This window comes from Littorina saxatilis, linkage group LG10, assembly GCF_037325665.1.
Source record: "Littorina saxatilis isolate snail1 linkage group LG10, US_GU_Lsax_2.0, whole genome shotgun sequence".
In the NCBI taxonomy this organism is placed as follows: Eukaryota; Metazoa; Mollusca; class Gastropoda; order Littorinimorpha; family Littorinidae; genus Littorina; species Littorina saxatilis.
In genome coordinates, this window is record NC_090254.1 from 10,737,732 (window position 1) to 10,758,920 (window position 21,189).

At 40.7% G+C, this 21,189-nt stretch overlaps 1 protein-coding gene across 1 annotated transcript in view; it reads left to right on the forward strand.

Moving 5' to 3' along the window:
- The window catches only part of LOC138979156 (metabotropic glutamate receptor 3-like), a 374,871-nt gene that overhangs the window by 58,946 nt on the left and 294,736 nt on the right, over positions 1 to 21,189 (forward strand). The gene's annotated exons all lie outside the window — the stretch shown is intronic.

A 21,189-nucleotide genomic window follows, 5' to 3' on the forward strand; every position in this document is an offset into this window, starting at 1 on the left:
ATTGAGTTTATTACCCTTCAATCTTGGATCTTTCTGCATACATGCGGTCCGATTTATCCACAGAGACTTGCATTAAGATTATGTGGATGCTTCTATAGAAAACAGACGAGAAACCAGGTGAAGCTACCAAAACATGATTACTGCTTATATATGCAGAAAGAACTTTTGCAAAAGAATATGTTTACTTTATGCAGGAATAAACCTTTGTATACAACATATGTAAGACACGTTTGCTTAGTTTTCACTTCCTTTTTTTTCAATGTTGTTAAATTCTACCCTCCCCATACCCTCTAGGCCTCATCTTCCCACTCATTGAAATAAAAAGCGTTAAGGTCGGCTGCCCAAAATGTGACCCTCCACCACGAAATGAGTCGCATGTCACCTCGCGCGGTTCTGCGCTAGGCTTAATATAAGTCCGGGGAGTGTCTGGTAACAGTGTGAGGGTCACCTTAGTCACAGGCTTATAACTCAAACAGTTTTCGCTCTTTTCTAAAACGGTTTTCACCACTGGATAGAGCATAAAAAACTCTTTAAGAAAATGTACAAATATGAAAATCATGCAAAGGTGACATTCGACTCATTCCGTGGTGGAGGGTCACAAATATGGTCATTCGTGTTTCGTGTCACGGTATTCAACTTCGAACTGATACATGTTATCCAAATTGCTAAATCGTGTGTTCATTCCAAAGCTTTTAGTTCTGTGACGTGCCAGGAGAATGGTTCCGCATAACTCTCAATTACTGTTGTTGGCCATGTTTAGATCGCTTACGTCCTTTTGTGTCTACGATCTCGTGTTTTATCCAACTCCTCAAACAATCTTTGATTAGGTCCATCAGCAAAGGACACTGAACCAACCAAACATTCCTGGGTTTCCACCAGTATAGTTGTTGGTTTTTTTTTTGTTTTTGTTTTTTTTGCCATCAAATTGCCGTTTATTGAAAAGAAATCTCAACGATTTCTGTATCTGAGGGTTAACTGTTATGCGTTGTCATTGCCGACTCAGTTGTCACTGGGTATTTTCAAGCTTGACAGAGATAACCAGGGTGTCCGCAAATCCCACAGTGACCAGTGTAGTGTTGTTATTTTTCACTGATGGATGCTGTGTATTTGCGTGTCCGTCTGTAACGTGTGATTTATCGACAGCACATAACAGCGATGTCCGACCTGGGTGGGTGCATGTGCACAAGAAAGTGCACAACTAGGTGAGAATTAAGCGCTGGGTTGGATTCGTTGAAATAGATATTTATTTCTGATTTAAACCAGTCCGACCCAGTGCTTGGGTCACACCCAGTTCGGAACTTCTTCGTGCATACGGCCCCAGTACTCCGGCGGAAAGATGGAATGTTTACAGAAAGTCGGTGTTTTCACTTGCTTTGCTGACTTTCTGCGAAGTTTTCTGATCGAGATTGGCGCTCCCTCATCAAGGTCCGATAATGTGTAGATGTGTGCCCTTCGCTTTCTCTAAATACCTGCACTCTGCACGCGATCTGATTTCTCGTAGTATAATTGCATAGTTACAACTTCTTCGAAGTTAGACAGTTGGCCAGGATCTTCACTTCACAGGAACATGTAGGCACGCACGACGAAAGTAAGGGAGGGTTGCCTGTATGTGTGTACATGCACTCACACGCCGAGAGGATGTGTGTGTGTGTGTGTGTGTGTGTGTGTGTGTGTGTGTGTGTGTGTGTGTGTGTGTGTGTGAGTGTGTGTGTGTGTGTGTGTGTGTGTGTGTGTGTGTGTGTGTGTGTGTGTGTGTATGTGTGTGAGTGTGAGTGTGTGTGTACGTTTGTGTGTGTAGGTGCGTGCGTGCGTGTGCGTGCGTGTGTGTGTGTGTGTATGTGTGTGTGTTTCTTTCTGTATGTTTGTCTGTCTGTCTGTGTGCCTGTGTATCTGTGTGCATTTGTGTCTAAATGCGACAGATAGAGAAAGAGAGAGACAGAACCAGAAAGACACAAAAAGAGCATTGCATTCGCAAAGATAGCAAAATTGCATCAATACACACGCGCACGCTAGCCAGTACGCACGCACAAACACACACACACACACACACACTCACACACACACACTCACACACACGCACGGACGCACGCACCTACGCACGCACACACACACAAACACAAACACATACTTCACCAACCTATCTCCCCCTCACACACACATATACACATCAACAACATCTCTCAAAGATTGAAAGTTCATTCAAGCAGACATGGCGGCACGGCCAACGATACAGGAAGAGGAACGACATTGAAAACACCTCATTGCGTCACCGGATATTGGAGCCGACTTTTGATGGAGAGGTGGACTGTGTACCCTTTCGCTCGACCTGATGCGAAAATGTCAAGCTTACACCGAAAAACACAGCGGGAGCTAACGTGGTTGTTGAAAGCTGAAACGGGTAGTGAAACACACTTTGGGACAACCTCCTGCAATGGGAAATTATATGAAGTCTTATATCGCGCGCGTATCTCCAGATTCGGACTCAAGGCGCAGGGATCTATTTATGCCGTGTGAGATGGAATTTTTTTTTTATACACAATACATCACGCATTTACATCGACCAGCAGATCGCAGCCATTTCGGCGCATATCCTACTTTTCACGGCTTATTATTCCAAGTCACACGGGTATTTTGGTGGACATTTTTTATCTATGCCTATACAATTTTGCCAGGAAAGACCCTTTTGTCAATCGTGGGATCTTTAACGTGCACACCCCAATGTAGTGTACACGAAGTGACGAAGGGACCTCGGTTTTTTGTCTCATCCGAAAGACTAGCACTTGAACCCACCACCTAGGTTAGGAAAGGGGGGAGAAAATTGCGAAAGCCCTGACCCAGGGTCGAACTCGCAACCTCTCGCTTCCGAGCGCAAGTGCGTTACCACTCGGCCACCCAGTCCAAATGTATTAATGTCACTACCATATTGTAAGCAGGAAACGTGAGGCTGAATGCATAACCGGACGGACGTTAGTGGTCTTAAGACGCATTTCTTAGTGTGGATCGACGCAGTCGTCCCTTATTCTGTTTCGCCAAAAGGTCTATGGTTCGCCTAAATTTTGTGCAAAGTATGTTGTGACCTGCAGTTTTAGCATGAGGGAAACGTGATACTAAATGCCTGAGAGGACGGTCGCCGGTGGCCGAAGACGCGTTTATTCTTGTTTTCGCTGACCCAACAATAACTCATAACTCATAACTCATAACTCATAACATTTTATTGATCCAACAAAGGAAATTAAATTGGTCATCAGCACATATAGGTCATTAATTAATAATTATAAAAGAAGAAGAGAAGAAAATTTATAAAACCCATGATAACAAAAAAATATCTAAAGTAATATATGTACAACTACAATACCCTTTTTACTTGCACACTTGACACACCGACACACCAACACACATGCATACATACCTACATACATACCTACATACATACATACATACATACATACATACATACATACATACATACATACATAATGAGTAAAGTTCAACAGCTGAAACGTGTTGTTCCACTTTTATGATGAATAGTTTGAGGTTCTAGTGAATGTTGCTTTATTATGTTAATATTTAGCTTAAGTCGGAATGTAATAGAAATCATCTTGAGGACTCTTTTAATGAATGTTATAATTTTACCATGCGTAAACATTATCTTCTTCTTCTTCTTCTTCTTCTTCTCGTTAATGAAGAAATCCCTTTACAGGGGCAACGATCCTCATTTTGGTTGGTGCGCCTAATTTCCCTAGAGGGAAAGATAAAGTGGATAGTGTACCTACGAAAATCAAAACAGTGGTGGGTTGGTAGGCAAGCTATTGCTTTTCGCTATTTGCTGTGGCGCCCGATTTCAGCCCTGGGCTGAGGGGCTAGCCTATCACCCAGCACTGCGTAGCGCAGCAACTGATAAACAACAAGGGTCTGAACGGTAGCAAAATAGTTCCATTAAGTTCGTACTGTGGGGCGCTAAGAATCCAACGAGACACAAAATAAATCCTCTACTGAGTCCACTCTTATCTCCAGCCGTCTTGACTCTCGTCTTGCCACGTAATAAATACAAGTTTGGATGAGAGAGCAATGCTCAGGTCACGATCCTCTCGGAAAGATCCACAGTTTGGATGAGAGAGCAAGGCTCAGGTCACGATCCTCTCGGAAAGATCCACAGTTTGGATGAGAGAGCAAGGCTCAGGTCACGATCCTCTCGGAAAGATCCACAGTTTGGATGAGAGAGCAAGGCTCAGGTCACGATCCTCTCGGAAAGATCCACAGTTTGGATGAGAGAGCAAGGCTCAGGTCACGATCCTCTCGGAAAGATCCACAGTTTGGATGAGAGAGCAAGGCTCAGGTCACGATCCTCTCGGAAAGATCCACAGTTTGGATGAGAGAGCAAGGCTCAGGTCACGATCCTCTCGGAAAGATCCACAGTTTGGATGAGAGAGCAAGGTTCAGGTCACGATCCTTTCGGAAAGATCCACAGTTTGGATGAGAGAGCAAGGCTCAGGTCACGATCCTCTCGGAAAGATCCACAGTTTGGATGAGAGAGCAAGGCTCAGGTCACGATCCTCTCGGAAAGATCCACAGTTTGGATGAGAGAGCAAGGCTCAGGTCACGATCCTCTCGGAAAGATCCACAGTTTGGATGAGAGAGCAAGGCTCAGGTCACGATCCTCTCGGAAAGATCCACAGTTTGGATGAGAGAGCAAGGCTCAGGTCACGATCCTCTCGGAAAGATCCACAGTTTGGATGAGAGAGCAAGGCTCAGGTCACGATCCTCTCGGAAAGATCCACAGTTTGGATGAGAGAGCAAGGCTCAGGTCACGATCCTCTCGGAAAGATCCGCAGTTTGGATGAGAGAGCAAGGCTCAGGTCACGATCCTCTCGGAAAGATCCACAGTTTGGATGAGAGAGCAAGGCTCAGGTCACGATCCTCTCGGAAAGATCCACAGTTTGGATGAGAGAGCAAGGCTCAGGTCACGATCCTCTCGGAAAGATCCACAGTTTGGATGAGAGAGCAAGGCTCAGGTCACGATCCTCTCGGAAAGATCCGCAGTTTGGATGAGAGAGCAAGGCTCAGGTCACGATCCTCTCGGAAAGATCCACAGTTTGCTTCCTCTTATAGCTGTTATAATAGCGCTTCTGGAGTAATAACGCGAGACAACTCCTGTGATCTTGCCGCGAGGTGGCGCCAGTTACCAGCCAAAAGAAAGAAGGGGCATAACCTCACCAGAACCGACCATTGTCTGTTTACCGCATAAAATGCACGACTTACAGTTACACACGAACTGTTACCAAACCGATATGCTATTTGGGACCAATGCAAGTTTTTTTTTCCTTTCTCGTGTGATCTTGCCGCGAGGTGACGCCAGTTACCAGCCGAAAGAAAGAGGGGGCATAACCTCACCAGAACCGCTCATTGTTAACAAATCTGAATGGAACGAATGAAAAGCTCTGCGTATTTGAATCACTATCTCGACTATTTATCGTAAATGTGGAACAACAAGATATAAATCAGACAATTATGATGGTGGATTACTTCGTTTTGGATTTTGTTTCTTTAACAATGACAGGAAGACGAAATAATGTGTTTGTTGTGTATCTTGCTTATTTCGTGATCTGTTTATCTCCATTAGTATGTGTCTATTGTATATCCTGTTCGTCCACTTTAAAAAAAATCAGTAGACCCAGGAGGTTCTACACGTTAAACGTTACATAAACATATTTTTCTTGTTTTTAGCCTTGATTTTGTAACTGTTGCCCTGTATATGTTTTGAAATTCGTTGGTATATTTCATACAATAACAAGAAATTCCTTCGAGGCAGGAAAAACACCCCCGTTGGTCAAAGGGAAATAACCATTCTCACTGCACCCATTCTCACTGCCACCAACTGAGAAGGTTATTTCCCTTTGACCATTAATATGTCACTCTTAATCTTAATCCACCAATAACTCCCTAACCGTGTGTTTGACGGGTCCCAATTTTTGTAAGGACCGTCTCAGGAATGTATAGAACCTGTTCACCAAGTTTGGTGACGATCGGTCCGTTCATTCTTGAGATCTATATGCGAACACAAACACACAAACACACAAACAAACAAACACATCCAGTGAAACCTATACACACCCCTATACCGGGGGTGTAAAAAGCCCAAGTGTATCAAGTTTTTTAAACTGCTTCTTGTTTCTTGCAGGGGTTGGGATTTTGGTTGGAAATGGCCGAAGGGATTAAGATAAGAAGGATCGGCTCTCCATCAACGGTCGCCTCCTAATATCCGGTGGAGCGCGGAACTGTTTTCTGTGTCGACCTCTTCGCACTTTTGTGTGGATGCACTTTTGCGTGTGTCTTTGTGGACTGCTGCATTGTTCTTTCTTTGTCTGTCGGTCTGTCGGTCTCTCTCTCTCTCTCTCTCTCTCTCTCTCTCTCTCTCTCTCTCTCTCTCTCTCTCTCTCTCTCTCTCTCTCTGTCTCTCTGTCTCTCTCTCTGTCTCTCTCTGTCTCTCTCTCTCTCTGTCTATCTGTCTGTGTCTCTGTCTCTGTTTCTGTCTGTCTTTCTCTCTCTCTGTCTCTCTCTGTCTCTCTCTCTCTCTCTCTCTCTCTCTCTCTCTGTCTGTCTGTCTGTCTCTCTCTCTCTCTCTCTCTCTCTCTCTCTCTCTCTCTCTCTAAAGCATTCCTCGGTAACCAATGACGTCATGTACGTGTCTGTCTGTCGACTAAGCAGCATGAGTGACACCGGATAAGGCGCAGACACGACCAGACAGATACTTCGATATAGATATGTCGAACCCGCATAACAGCGGACATTGGCCTTGAACTTGCAGACACTGCACTGGCTAACTATACGATATAACAAGTCGCGTAAGGCGAAAATACAATATTTAGTCAAGTAGCTGTCGAACTCACAGAATGAAACTGAACGCAACGCAACGCAGCAAGACCGTATACTCGTAGCATCGTCACTCCACCGCCCGTGGCAAAGGCAGTGCACGTGGAATTGACAAGAAGAGCGGGGTATTCGTTGCGCTGAGAAGGATAGCACGCTTTTCTGTACCTCTCTTCGTTTTAGCTTTCTGAGCGTGTTTTTAATCCAAACATATCATATCTATATATTTTTGGAATCAGGAACCGACAAGGAATAAGATGAAAGTGTTTTTAAATTGATTTCGAAAAAAAAATTTTGATAATAATTTTTATATATTTAATTTTCAGAGCTTGTTTTTAATCCGAATATAACATATTTATATGTTTTTGGAATCAGCAAATGATGGAGAATAAGATAAACGTAAATTTGGATCGTTTTATAAATTTTTATTTTTTTTTACAATTTTCCGATTTTTAATGACCAAAGTCATTAATTAATTTTTAAGCCACCAAGCTGAAATGCAATACCGAACCCCGGGCTTCGTCGAAGAGTACTTGACCAAAATTTCAACCAATTTGGTTGAAAAATGAGGGCGTGACAGTGCCGCCTCAACTTTCACGAAAAGCCGGATATGACGTCATCAAAGACATTTATCAAAAAAATGAAAAAAACGTTCGGGGATTTCGAACCCAGGAACTCTCATGTCAAATTTCATAAAGATCGGTCCAGTAGTTTAGTCTGAATCGCTCTACACACACACACACACACACAGACACACACACGCACACACGCACATACACCACGACCCTCGTTTCGATTCCCCCTCGATGTTAAAATATTTAGTCAAAACTTGACTAAATATAAAAAGAAAAGTCAGGTACAAAACAAACAAGTCGCGTATACTACATTTAGTCAACCTGTCGAACTCACGGAATAAAACTGAACGCACTGCATTTTTTCACCAAGAATGCAGCTTCGTCAATCCCCGCGAGAAAGGAATCGCTCACTTTCCACGTACAAAACGCAGTGAAATTGACAAGCCAGATTAGCGCGGCGCGCTTTTCTGTATTCTTGTTAACTTTCTGAGTTTGCTTTGAATACAACATATCATATCTATATGTTTTTGGAATCAAAAAAATGATAAAGAATAAGATGAAATCATTTTTGGATCGATTTCTTACATTTTAATCGTAGTACTCATTAATCTATTTTCGTTAATTGTGATCACATTTTAAGAGTAAACATGACATATGTATATATTTTTAGATTCAGAATTTGATGAAGAATACGATGCAATCAATGTTAAATCTGTTTGCGAAAATTCGATTTTAATGACAACTTTAATGAGCAAACTTATCAATTAATTTTTAAGCTTCCAAGCTGAAATACAATACCAAAGTCCGGGCTTTGTCGAAGATTACTTGACCAAAATGTCAACCAATTTGACACGCCTCAACTTTCACACATTGCCGGATATAACGTAATCAAAGACATTTATCAAAAACATGAAAAACCTTCTGGGGATATCATACTCAGGAACTCTCATGTGAAATTTCATGAAGATCGGTAGAGTAGTTTTCTCTGAATCGCTCTATTTGATAAACTTGACTAAATGTAAAAAGCGTGTCAAGTGCGACTGGTAATTTAAAATCGCCTTGCCTTCACAGCAGAAAAAAGCAGACAAACCCTTTTACTTGAAAGGGAGAATTCGTTGTTCACAAATTCTTGAAAGACCCAAACATACTTCTGCATGCTTTTCTTTTCATATTAAGGGGTTACTTGTGTGTTCAAATCGCTCGTCAGAAACATTACACATTTTGTGCACAGGTTCCTCTAAGCAATATGGACACATCTGTGCAAAGAAAAAAGGGGGTCGACGTATTAACTTTTTTTTTTGAATATTTTTACTGGGGGTTGTTAAGTACGATTTTGCGAAAAACACTGCGATTTTTAACATGATCCCAACTGACATATTTAGCTCTACAAATAATAAATGAGACATTAGTTTGTGTATATAAATGAATGGAGAGTATAACTTTATCATAAAACGGTACTTATCAACGTGCATTTTCAGAAAATGATCGAGGTTTATCGAGGGCGTACACATAAAATTATCACTCCTTTAGTAGTAAAAACGTATTTTAAAAAAATTCGCGTGTGAGAAACATTACACATTTTGTGCACAGGTTCCTCTAAGCAATATGGACACATCTGTGCAAAGAAAAAAGGGGGTCGACGTATTAATTTTTTTTTTAGAATTTTTTTTACCGGGGGTTGTCAAGTACGATTTTGCGAAAAACACTGCGATTCTTAAGGGGTTACTTGTGTGTTCAAATCGCGTGAAAGAAACATTACACATTGTGTGCACAGGTTCCTCTAAGCAATATGGACACATCTGTGCAAAGAAAAAAAGAGGTTGACGTATTAACTTTTTTTTAGAATTTTTTTACTGGGGGTTGTCAAGTACGATTTTGCGAAAAACACTGCGATTCTTAACATGATCCCAACTGACATATTTAGCTCTACAAATAATAAATGAAACATTAGTTTGTGTAGATAAATGAATGGAGAGTATAACTTTATCATAAAACGGTACTTATCAACGTGCATTTTCAGAAAATGATCGAGGTTTCTCGAGGGCGTACACATAAAAATATCACTCCTTTAGTAGTAAAAACGTATTTAAAAAAAATTCGCGTGTGAGAAACATTACACATTCTGTGCACAGGTTCCTCTAAGCAATATGGACACATCTGTGCAAAGAAAAAAGGGGGTCGACGTATTAATTTTTTTTTTAGAATTTTTTTACCGGGGGTTGTCAAGTACGATTTTGCGAAAAACACTGCGATTCTTAAGGGGTTACTTGTGTGTTCAAATCGCGTGAAAGAAACATTACACATTTTGTGCACAGGTTCCTCTAAGCAATATGGACACATCTGTGCAAAGAAAACATGTCGCGTAAGGCGAAAATACAATATTTAGTCAAGTAGCTGTCGAACTCACAGAACACGTGGAATTGACAAGAAGAGCGGGGTATTCGTTGCGCTGAGAAGGATAGCACGCTTTTCTGTACCTCTCTTTGTTTTAACTTTCTGAGCGTGTTTTTAATCCAAACATATCATATCTATATATTTTTGGAATCAGGAACCGACAAGGAATAAGATGAAAGTGTTTTTAAATTGATTTCGAAAAAAAAAATTGATAATAATGTTTATATATTTAATTTTCAGAGCTTGTTTTTAATCCGAATATAACATATTTATATGTTTTTGGAATCAGCAAATGATGGAGAATAAGATAAACGTAAATTTGGATCGTTTTATAAATTTTTATTTTTTTTTACAATTTTCAGATTTTTAATGACCAAAGTCATTAATTAATTTTTAAGCCACCAAGCTGAAATGCAATACCGAACCCCGGGCTTCGTTGAAGAGTACTTGACCAAAATTTCAACCAATTTGGTTGAAAAATGAGGGCGTGACAGTGCCGCCTCAACTTTCACGAAAAGCCGGATATGACGTCATCAAAGACATTTATCAAAAAAATGAAAAAAACGTTCGGGGATTTCATACCCAGGAACTCTCATGTCAAATTTCATAAAGATCGGTCCAGTAGTTTAGTCTGAATCGCTCTACACACACACACACACACACACACACACGCACGCACACACATACGCACATACACCACGACCCTCGTTTCGATTCCCCCTCGATGTTAAAATATTTAGTCAAAACTTGACTAAATATAAAAAGAGGTTGACGTATTAACTTTTTTTTTAGAATTTTTTTACTGGGGGTTGTCAAGTACGATTTTGCGAAAAACACTGCGATTCTTAACATGATCCCAACTGACATATTTAGCTCTACAAATAATAAATGAAACATTAGTTTGTGTAGATAAATGAATGGAGAGTATAACTTTATCATAAAACGGTACTTATCAACGTGCATTTTCAGAAAATGATCGAGGTTTCTCGAGGGCGTACACATAAAAATATCACTCCTTTAGTAGTAAAAACGTATTTAAAAAAAATTCGCGTGTGAGAAACATTACACATTTTGTGCACAGGTTCCTCTAAGCAATATGGACACATCTGTGCAAAGAAAAAACGGGGTCGACGTATTAATTTTTTTTTTAGAATTTTTTTACCGGGGGTTGTCAAGTACGATTTTGCGAAAAACACTGCGATTCTTAAGGGGTTACTTGTGTGTTCAAATCGCGTGAAAGAAACATTACACATTTTGTGCACAGGTTCCTCTAAGCAATATGGACACATCTGTGCAAAGAAAAAAAGAGGTTGACGTATTAACTTTTTTTTAGAATTTTTTTACTGGGGGTTGTCAAGTACGATTTTGCGAAAAACACTGCGATTCTTAACATGATCCCAACTGACATATGTGACCCTCCACCACGGAATGAGTCGCATGTCACCTTTGCATGATTTTCATATTTTTACATTTTCCTAAAGAGGTTTTTATGCTCTATCCAGTGGTGAAAACCGTTTTAGAAAAGAGCAAACACTGTTTGAGTTATAAGCCTGTGACTAAGGTGACCCTCACGCTGTTACCATACACTCTAAGGACTTATATCGAGCCTAGCGCAGAACCGCGCGAGGTGACATGCGACTCATTTCGTGGTGGAGGGTCACATATTTAGCTCTACAAATAATAAATGAAACATTAGTTTGTGTAGATAAATGAATGGAGAGTATAACTTTATCATAAAACGGTACTTATCAACGTGCATTTTCAGAAAATGATCGAGGTTTCTCGAGGGCGTACACATAAAAATATCACTCCTTTAGTAGTAAAAACGTATTTAAAAAAAATTCGCTCGTCAGAACATAACTAAACTTGAACACAGCTAAGTTCACTGTATACAGATACAATACCTGTAAACAAAATAAGTTGTCGTATTGTCTGCTTCACAATTATTCCCGTACCAACCCCACCCCCATATCTTGACTGACAAAAATGATAAAAAAAAGAAATAATTTGGGAGTGCTGTTGGTCAGTTGGTAGAGCGCTGGACTTGTGATACATGAGTTTGAATCAGGGTGAAGGGTTGGGGGTCGGAACATTTGTGTGCAAAGTTTCATGAAGATCTATCCAGTAAATTTCTATGAATCGCACACCACACACACACACACACACACACACACACACACACACACACACACACACACACACACGTATGTATATATATATATGTATACACCAGGGTAGATCAGTTAGTTTGTAAGGGGGGTGTTTTTAGAATTCAAGAGTGTAAATCGAGGTCGCAGAGCGCCCGAGACTGATCAAGGGGCATACGCCCACACACCCCCCCCCCCCCCCCCCCCCACCTCAACACAAGAAAGAACAAAAAGTCGCACGTGAAATCCATTACACATTTTGAGCACATGTTTCTCTAAGCTATATGTCCACAACTGCAGACAGACAAAAAACGTTGTTTTCTTATTCATTTTTTTATAAGAGTTTTGTCAGTTTTGGGGGGTACCGGGTGGACACATATGACCTTACAGAAAACACTGTAATTCGTAACGTCATCCTAACTGACATTTTCATCTTTAGAAAATATAAATAAAACATTACTTTGTGTAGATAAAAGAATGGAGAGTATCACTTTATTATAATACGGTACTTATCAATGTGCATGCCGAAAATTATCCAGGATTGGCGAGAGCGTACACATACAATTATCACTCAAAAACGTTGTAACACAAAATTGGCTCGACAGATCATAAACAAATTTGAACACAGCTAACTTCACTATATACCGTTGCAATACCTAAGAAAACCATAAGGTGTTTTCTTATTGCTTACTCCACAATTATACCCGCACCACCCCCACCCCCATATCTTGACTGACAAAAATTGATAAAAACATTCATTTGGGAGCCCAGTAGGTCAGGCGGTAGGGAGAAGTGTGGGTACTGTGTGCAGAGTTTCATAAAAATCTGTATAGTAGTTTTCTCTGAATCGCAATACAAACACATACACCCAAACACTTTGTGCCTTTAGTGCACCGATACCCCCTGCCAACCCCCCCCCCCCCCCCTTCCCTCCCCCAGATCCAATACCACCCCCCCCTCCACCACCCGCCCACCCCAGTAATCACAAACACACACACACACACACACACACACAGACACACACACACACACACACACACAAGCAAACCAACCCCTCATAGCGATAAGAATAAGTACACAGTCAATAACTATATTTCTGACTATTTACAATTGGAATACATGCATACTCTCTCTCTCTCTCTCTCTCTCTCTCTCTCTCTCTCTCTCTCTCTCTCTCTCTCTCTCTCTCTCTCTCTCTCTCTCTCTCTCTCTCTCTCTTTCTCTCTCTCAAATATGATTTTGAAGCGCATTACATAAAGTCGGTATCTGATATCTAAAGTGTTTCGCTATGTTTTCGTCCTGATCTTTAGGATCCGGAGGATTATTTTCTGTTGATGATCTAAGGTAACGGAATTGTTCTTGCATTTTGAGGGAATTTGACAGGTATCGGGGTGTGTGGGGGTGGGGGGGGGATTTGGTGTGGGGTAAATTATCAAAAGGCTTGCACCCTAACACAGCTGACTTGTAATCTAGCCTGAACTACGAAAGCAGCCACACGCATACTCATAGAGGCACGCATGTTTGTGTGACGGTTTGCACGAATAAACATTGAAAATTAGTTTTGAGTTTTGATAACAACAAACGACATTTCCTTTTAGCACACAGGTGCTCAGCAAATGTGTATTGAAACTCGTTCAATTATCCCAAAATGTCATAACGTTTGGCAATATAATTATTTAACAACAACAAAAAGACTTCCGGATTCCGTACATAAAAAAGTCAGGGGCTGTAACAACAATTCGCGGCATTGGACTGTGGGAGGTCGTACACAGCTAACACTGCGACGCGTAACCAAAATCTACGGACACACTTTTTATCAGTTGATGATACGAACACACTTGCATATTGGGGCACTACTAAGGCCTAAAAAAAATAATAGGTGTGGTTACGGTAACCCGACCTACCCTATTTTTAGGGGCCGACCCTATAACTTTTTATTACATTTGTCAAAAATAAAAAAAATACCCAAAACAACAAGTAAACGAGTGCAGAAAACGCAATGAAAGCGAAAGCGCCCGAGTCGCACACTTATTTCCCTGTCAAGTAGGTTTAATTTGTACACATTAGAAAAAAAAGTTAAAAAAAAAAAAAGTGATTGCCTACCTTCCTACCCTATTTTATTTGGCTATGTTACCGTAACCACACCTATTATTTTTTTTTGGCCTAATTGTGTATTTCAGTTATAATGCATCACGTTACCTCAAACTTCGTCTCAAGTTGGAAATGTCCCCCTTGTCCAAAACCCCGCTCCTACCATCCACAACAGGGAGGACATTTCCAACTGGAGACAGAGTTTCATGAAGATCTGTCCAGTAGGTGTCTCTGAATCGCACTACAATCACACAAACACACAGACAAGCACACAGACACACGCACATACACACGACACACATGGGTGAATCAGTTACTTTGTAAAAGGGGTGTACTTTGAATTCAAAAGTCTAAATTGAGGACGCGAAGCGACTTAGGCTAATCATAAGAATGCGCCCCCCCCCCCCCCCCCCTCCCCGAAAAAATAATCTGTCGTGAGATACATTACACATTTTGTGCACAGGTTCCTGTTAGCAATGTGTACACAGGTTGGGGTTTATAGTATCGGTCCTCCCCCCCTTCTCAATTTCCCCCTGTCCGCAAACAGGCATCCTCTGCCTCGGGGTCGCATGGACCCATATCTTCATAGATCAATTGGATATTGTTAAAAAGGTGTTTGGGGAAAGCTCCTTTGAACGGAATCGAGGTAATAATTCATTTCAAAACCAGGTGTTTTTTGTGGCTAAGTGTCTGTTCTACACGAACATTCTATAACTTGTTAATCTGTGTCCGAATAATGAACTGTTAACAAAGTTACTCGTATGAAGCAAACACTGTACAAAAGGAAGACGTGGAACTTGCGAAGAAAATGCGAAAAAGTGTTTGTGGGTTATCGTCCCTAGTCACATGCTGGCGGCGAAAACAAAATGGCGGATCGCGTAGGTACCGATCGCGTGCGTGGTGGTGGTAAATTGTGCTCGGCTTTTTGTTGCAAGAACGCCCGTTGCAAACAGAGCTGCTTCGGGAAAACTTTCCACAAGTTCCCTAAAGAAGAAAAAAGGTGGGTTGTGCAGTGATTATTTCATCAGGTTTACCTTCTTCAGAATGAGAATGAATGCAATGGCTCGAGTCAACTCACTCAGTAGACTACAGCGTCAGCGAGTACTTACGACTGTGAGTGTGAGTCAGCAGTCAGTACAAAACAACAGTTTACACACTACCCGTGGGCATATTTGCCGAAACCTTTATCAAACCTTGCTTACGGGAAAACTACAGTACAAAGGTACATCACTCATCCGTTTTGCGTTCAGGCAGAGCGTTAGATTTAGACTGAAGATCTGATTTAGCTTTTTTTGTCTTTCCTTTTTGCTTAGTTTAACAATAACATTGTTGTTTTTATTGTCAAACTAGGTGCAGAATATGGATGCAATTCACAAGGCGAGAGGACTTTGAAAAGCTGCAGCCAGCTGATGTTCAAGGTCTCAAGCTTTGTACTGATCACTTTGAGGCCAACCAGTAAAACAATCCTGCAGAGAGGATCACTTGTGTGGAATGCTGTCCCGACATTGTTTGCAGTGCCCAATCCACCACCGAAGGTTATTTATTTATTGGTTTTAGGTTTTTGCAAATCAAAGAAGCACACTAATAAATGCAGGTTGAGTAATGACAAGTTTGAGGCTGATGTAAGAATTGAAAAAAACCAGCATTGTTCCCATCAAATAATGCCTGTTTGCATTTAGCGCAAAATAATGATAAGGCCAACAAAAAAAAGTTACTTATTTTGGATTGACGTCTTGATTATGATGATATGATGAACTTATTTTGCCAAAAAACAGCCCCAAATGGCAAAAAAAGTATAGGGTCGGCGTCAACAACAAAAAAGTTGTATGTTTCTGGTCACCTGACCCTACCTATGTTTTCCCGATGACCCTAGACTTTTGTTTTTGCATTTTCAAAAATAAAAGGGGTATTCGAAAATCACTTGTTTTCCTGTTTTTCAACAAAATAAGTTAAAAAGATGGTTTAAAAAAAAAAGTTTAGAAAAAAAATCTCCACCTTCAGTCATGTTAAGCCACAAAAAAAGTCTGTTAAAGGTAACATAGGCCCCCCCAAAATAGCGTCGGTAGGTCGGCTTTTTATTTTTGTATTTTAGCCATCTGAATATTTTAATTTTATTTTTTAATGCCCCAAAAAAGTCTAGGGCCGGTGGGAAAAAAATAGGGTCGGTCCGGATATCGTAAACAGATTATTTTTTGTTTTGCCTTACCAGAAACATACACTTTTTTGTGTGGCCTAAGACCAATGCCATGAAATTGGGAGAATTGTTTCATTGGGACTGGGTGTTGGTTGTGAGTTTGTCAGTTAAAGAGCTGTGCATTTGCAGGTTGCTAGTGGGAGGAAGCCACCATCGCAAAGGGTAGCTACAAATGAAGCCAGCACCGACCTGTCACCTGATGCACAAATTGTTCAACCAGGTAAGAGATTTGTAACCATGAAGAACACCCTGACATCAAAAAATGTTTAAACCCATCCATTACATAGTTGATAATTGCTGTATAGGGTGGCGGGGTGGTAAGACGTCGGTCTATTAACTCGGAAGGTCGAGGGTTCGAATCCCGGTCGCGGCCGCCTGGTGGGTTAAGTGTGGAGATGTTTCCGATCTCCCAGGTCAACTTATGTGCAGACCTGCTAGTGACTTATCCCCCTTCATGTGTACACGCAAGCACAAGACCAAGTACGCACGAAAAAGATCCTGTAATCCATGTCAGAGTTCGGTGGGTTGTAGAAACACAAAAATACCCCGCATGCTTCTTCCGAAAGCGGCGTATGGCTGCCTAAATGGCGGGGTAAAAACGGTCATACACGTAAAATTCCACTTGTGCAAAAAAATGAGTGCGTGGGAAAGTTTCAGCCCACGAACGCAGAAGAAGAAGAAGAAAAAGAAGCTGTATAGGGCGGATGCATGGATGGATGAAATTGTACCTGTAGTTCCCACACGTAAAGATGTTATTTTATGTGTTTTGTGTGTGTGTTTTCTTTTTTAGATGACATTCAGGCGATCCTGGAGGACATAGGATGTAAAGCATCAAAGTCGTCATCCTCCCCATCCCCTCGTGAAGCGAAACTTTGGCAGAAGGTCAACAAACTGAGGAGCAAGGTTTTCCGATTGGAAAAGAAAACGATGGAACCCCGTGTAAAACGAGCGAGTAAATTAGCCAAGCCTCCCAAGAAAGACTTTGTAATAGAACAGTTGTCTCATATATTATCAGGCGAGGCGAGCTATTTTGCCATTTATGCCTGTTACATATTTACCGGTTATCTGCTGCTGTGTCCAATCCTGGCAGAGACGGGAACGCATGTTACCAAGGAGCCGAAGGAGAGTCAATGAGATGAGAGAATGTGATTAACAATTGCCAACTCTCTCCGTACAAAGAGGGTCCAAAGTTGTATCAAAATATAGATGGTCGGCAATTCAAAATAAAAAAAGACAATAGACAAAACATGTACTTCGGCTCATAGAGCCTTCTTTAATTTTTGACTCATTAAGTCCATGCTCCGAGAGTCCTTTTTTTAATTTTGAATTGCCTACCATCTATATTTTTATACATTTTCAAAAAGATTCAACAGTCACCTTCCGTTATTCTTGAACTTGGCTATCCCAGCCTTACCTCAACATTCGATATTCCTGTGATATTTTTGACGTAAAATCAATTTTTACTGTAAAACTCTTCGGCAAGAGGATTGGTCCAAGCAAACAAATAATAAACTTGTTAAGATTTTTCCTGATATTTCCGATCAATTGCCTATGGTTTTATTTAGCTAAAAGATTCAAACGTCACACCTATGACTCATGGCTATTTTTAAGGGGGGAGTAGCATCCCTGGTGTGTTGTTTGTGATGTACCTTTTAGTCTGTTTACAGTAACATAGGCACACAAAAAGAGGGTCGGTAGGTCGGCTTTTATTTTTTTTTATTTTTTATAACCATCTTTTTAAATTATTTTGCAAAAAAACAGGAACAAAATTGATTTTTTTTTCTTTTTCTTTTTCTCCAAATGCCAAAAAAAAGTCTAGGGTCGGCGGGGGAAAAATAGGGTTGGTCGGGATACCGTAAACAGACTATTTTGCTTTGTTTTGCCTAAGCAATGACTAACAAACTTTCTTTAGGGTCTGACATTGTATATACTATACAATTTTTGGGGTATTAACTAAATACATGTATACAGTTTTTGATTCCTTTTATACTTTTTCACAAATTAGCTCCCCTCCCCCCCCTTTTCTTTTTGTAGTCTGCCCTGGGGGCGGGAGGTCTCCCAATTTCGGTTTCTAGGGTCACCTTATGCTTCCATATGAGCTGAGAACTTAATTTAAAATGGGCCTCGATTTTTTTTTATTTGTATTTTGTAATTGTGCCTTTGTCCAGTCACATGATTTCACTTTGTACTTAAAAACTTGGCACTGTCATCATTTATTGCTATTTATTGTTCAGTTGTTCAGTATTTATTGCTATTGGGCATCAGTTGTTCAGTTGCCCTGTTTCGAATGAGCCATGCATGCATTATGGATGTGTTTAGCGAATTGGGATACCTAAAGCAATGTAAAAGAAACAATGTGAAGCAAACATATAGCACCAAATAAAATAACCGAATCAGAATGGAAACTTCTTCGGTGTGTGTGTGTGTGTGTGTGTGTGTGTGTGTGTGTGTGTGTGTTTGCTGTTTTAAATACCGAAAATGTGAAAATAAAGCAAGTCACAGCATGAGAAAGATCGACTGTACTAGTCATGACAAAGCAGGAGACAGCCTGGTCAGCATGTAGAAAAGGGGAATAACTCGTATTTAGCCATTCTCATTTCTAAGCATGCCCAATGAGGAAGTTATCCTTCTTCCCATTGTAGTTTCTTTGTATGAAGGAACTGTGAAGCCAAACGCACCAAATGGACACATATTAACTGTGACACACATACACACACACACACACACGGCGAACACATAAACAAACAGACAAACAAAGCTTCGCAATGCCGTAATGGAGACCCACTCTCACTTAGTAGATTCCTTTCTTAAACTATTTATCTGTCACTATTTCTCAAAACTTCGCTTTCTCGCACTCAAGACGACATGCACAGACACAAAGACACACGGGCACACACACGCCCGCCCGCCGGCACGCACTCACACAACAAACAACACACACACACACACACACACACACATGAGGAAGGGATAATCACACATAGTGCGCCAGTGAGGTTAGAATGGTGAGGTGGGGTCTGAGGCTGGTAAGGGATTTGGGGGTAGGACCGACGAGAGGGCACGGATTCGGCGGTTCGCCGTGTCGAGTCAACTTCATATAGATCTGTGTAGGTGATTAACAGCCCCAGCCGATCTGGATCTGTTCAAGTCAAAAGTAAAGTCAAGGATACGAAGAAGTTTACCGAAAAACATCGATCCCAAGGACTCATGTTGTAACTTTTCAAAGCAGTTACATCAAAGCTCTATCCACATTAAACCGAACGGGAATCGTCGAAGATCCACGCAACTTCACTGCAATGTCGAAAACGAACTCGTCACCGCAGATCTATAGTTGGTTTTGGTTTTGTGTCGCAGCAAAGAAACGAAGCAAATCTCCGGCTTTTATTTCACACTAAAAAAACGTTCATTTAGCGGGTTATTAAAATATATTTCTTTGAGGTTGCAAGGCAATGGCATCGCTGAGATGTACTCCTTCGAACACACGACACAGGTTAGAAATTGACTTCATTTGGGCGCTTTTTACGGCCAAAACAGAGTGAGCTTTTTGACGGGTTTATGGAAAAATCACTTCGGGGGCAGGTCTAAAATCCTGTGTACAGTGCCAAATCATACATCATTCAAAAGAGCAAAGTATGTTCTTTATTCTAACATATGGGCTAGGGTAAGTCATAGATATAAGTATCTGTCTATTATATCTGTAGGCAAGTGTATTCCATTCCTTCGATAGTCTCGTCATCTACACTTGCGTGAAAAATGCAATTTTGAGTCTGTTTTGCATAAAAGACACTGGGCGAAAAGTGGCGTTTTGTATCTTACAAAACTACTCAAAATCCCAACAAAACTTCAAGTTTCAATGGGTTTATCACATTTTGGTGTTCACGACAACGCCAGATTTTGATTGGATTTTGTTGAAGTTATCGCTGCGAAATTGCCTGGAATTTCAGCGCGTTTTGCGACGGTCAAAACATCATGTTAAACCATGTTACAGCATGTCTGTAACATGCAAAAATGTCAAGTTTTGATGGCATTAAAGCTTTGGTTTAACGCCAAGTAACATCATGTTATCGTAGACTTAACTTGCAAAACTGCTTGTTTTGGTGGTGTTACAGCTTGCTTGTAATGTGATTAACATCATGTTATTGCTGGTTTAACATGCAAAACCCCATGTTATGTTGGTGTTAAAGATTGCTCAAATGCCTATTAACTCCATGTTATGTTGGTGTTAAAGCTTGCTCAAATGCCTATTAACACCATGTTAGTTGGTGTTAGGCTTGATTATTAATGTAAAAAAAACACCATGTTATGACGTTCACATAATTGTTTTCACCTGGATGGAATTTTGTGGAAAAGAAAGCATGTTGTTTGGGAATTGTGTGCGGGTTTCATGCTTGGATATTGCACTTTGCTGACTTGTCACAGGTCAATTGACATTTAACAATATTAGTTTTCAAATGCATCATCCTTCACACATTATGTAAACATCTTTAACATTAACACTTTGGTTGTAAAATTATTGCACTTTATTCAAACAGGACAAAAACAAAAATGCTGATTCACAATGTACAATAGCAAAGGACTATTTTGAGTGGAGACAGTGTTCATCCACACTATAATTGGATAAGCTAAAATAAATTATTCAAATCGGTGAAGGCCACATGAAATGAAAACACACCATCAGTAAATTACTTCCCTTGTGATTAAGAGCGTCATACCCATAAAAGCCATGTAAGTTTTAGCCCATGTGAGTGTGTGTTGGGAGGGGGGGGGGGGGGGGGGGGGGCAGATGCCCTGTGAAAACATTGGCCATAGATATATATGTGAATTACTTCCCTTGGGTATGAACATTTATGAATGATTAAATGGGTGAAAGAAGGCCATACAAAATAAAAATCAGCAAATAACTAAATCACTTCCCTTGTGA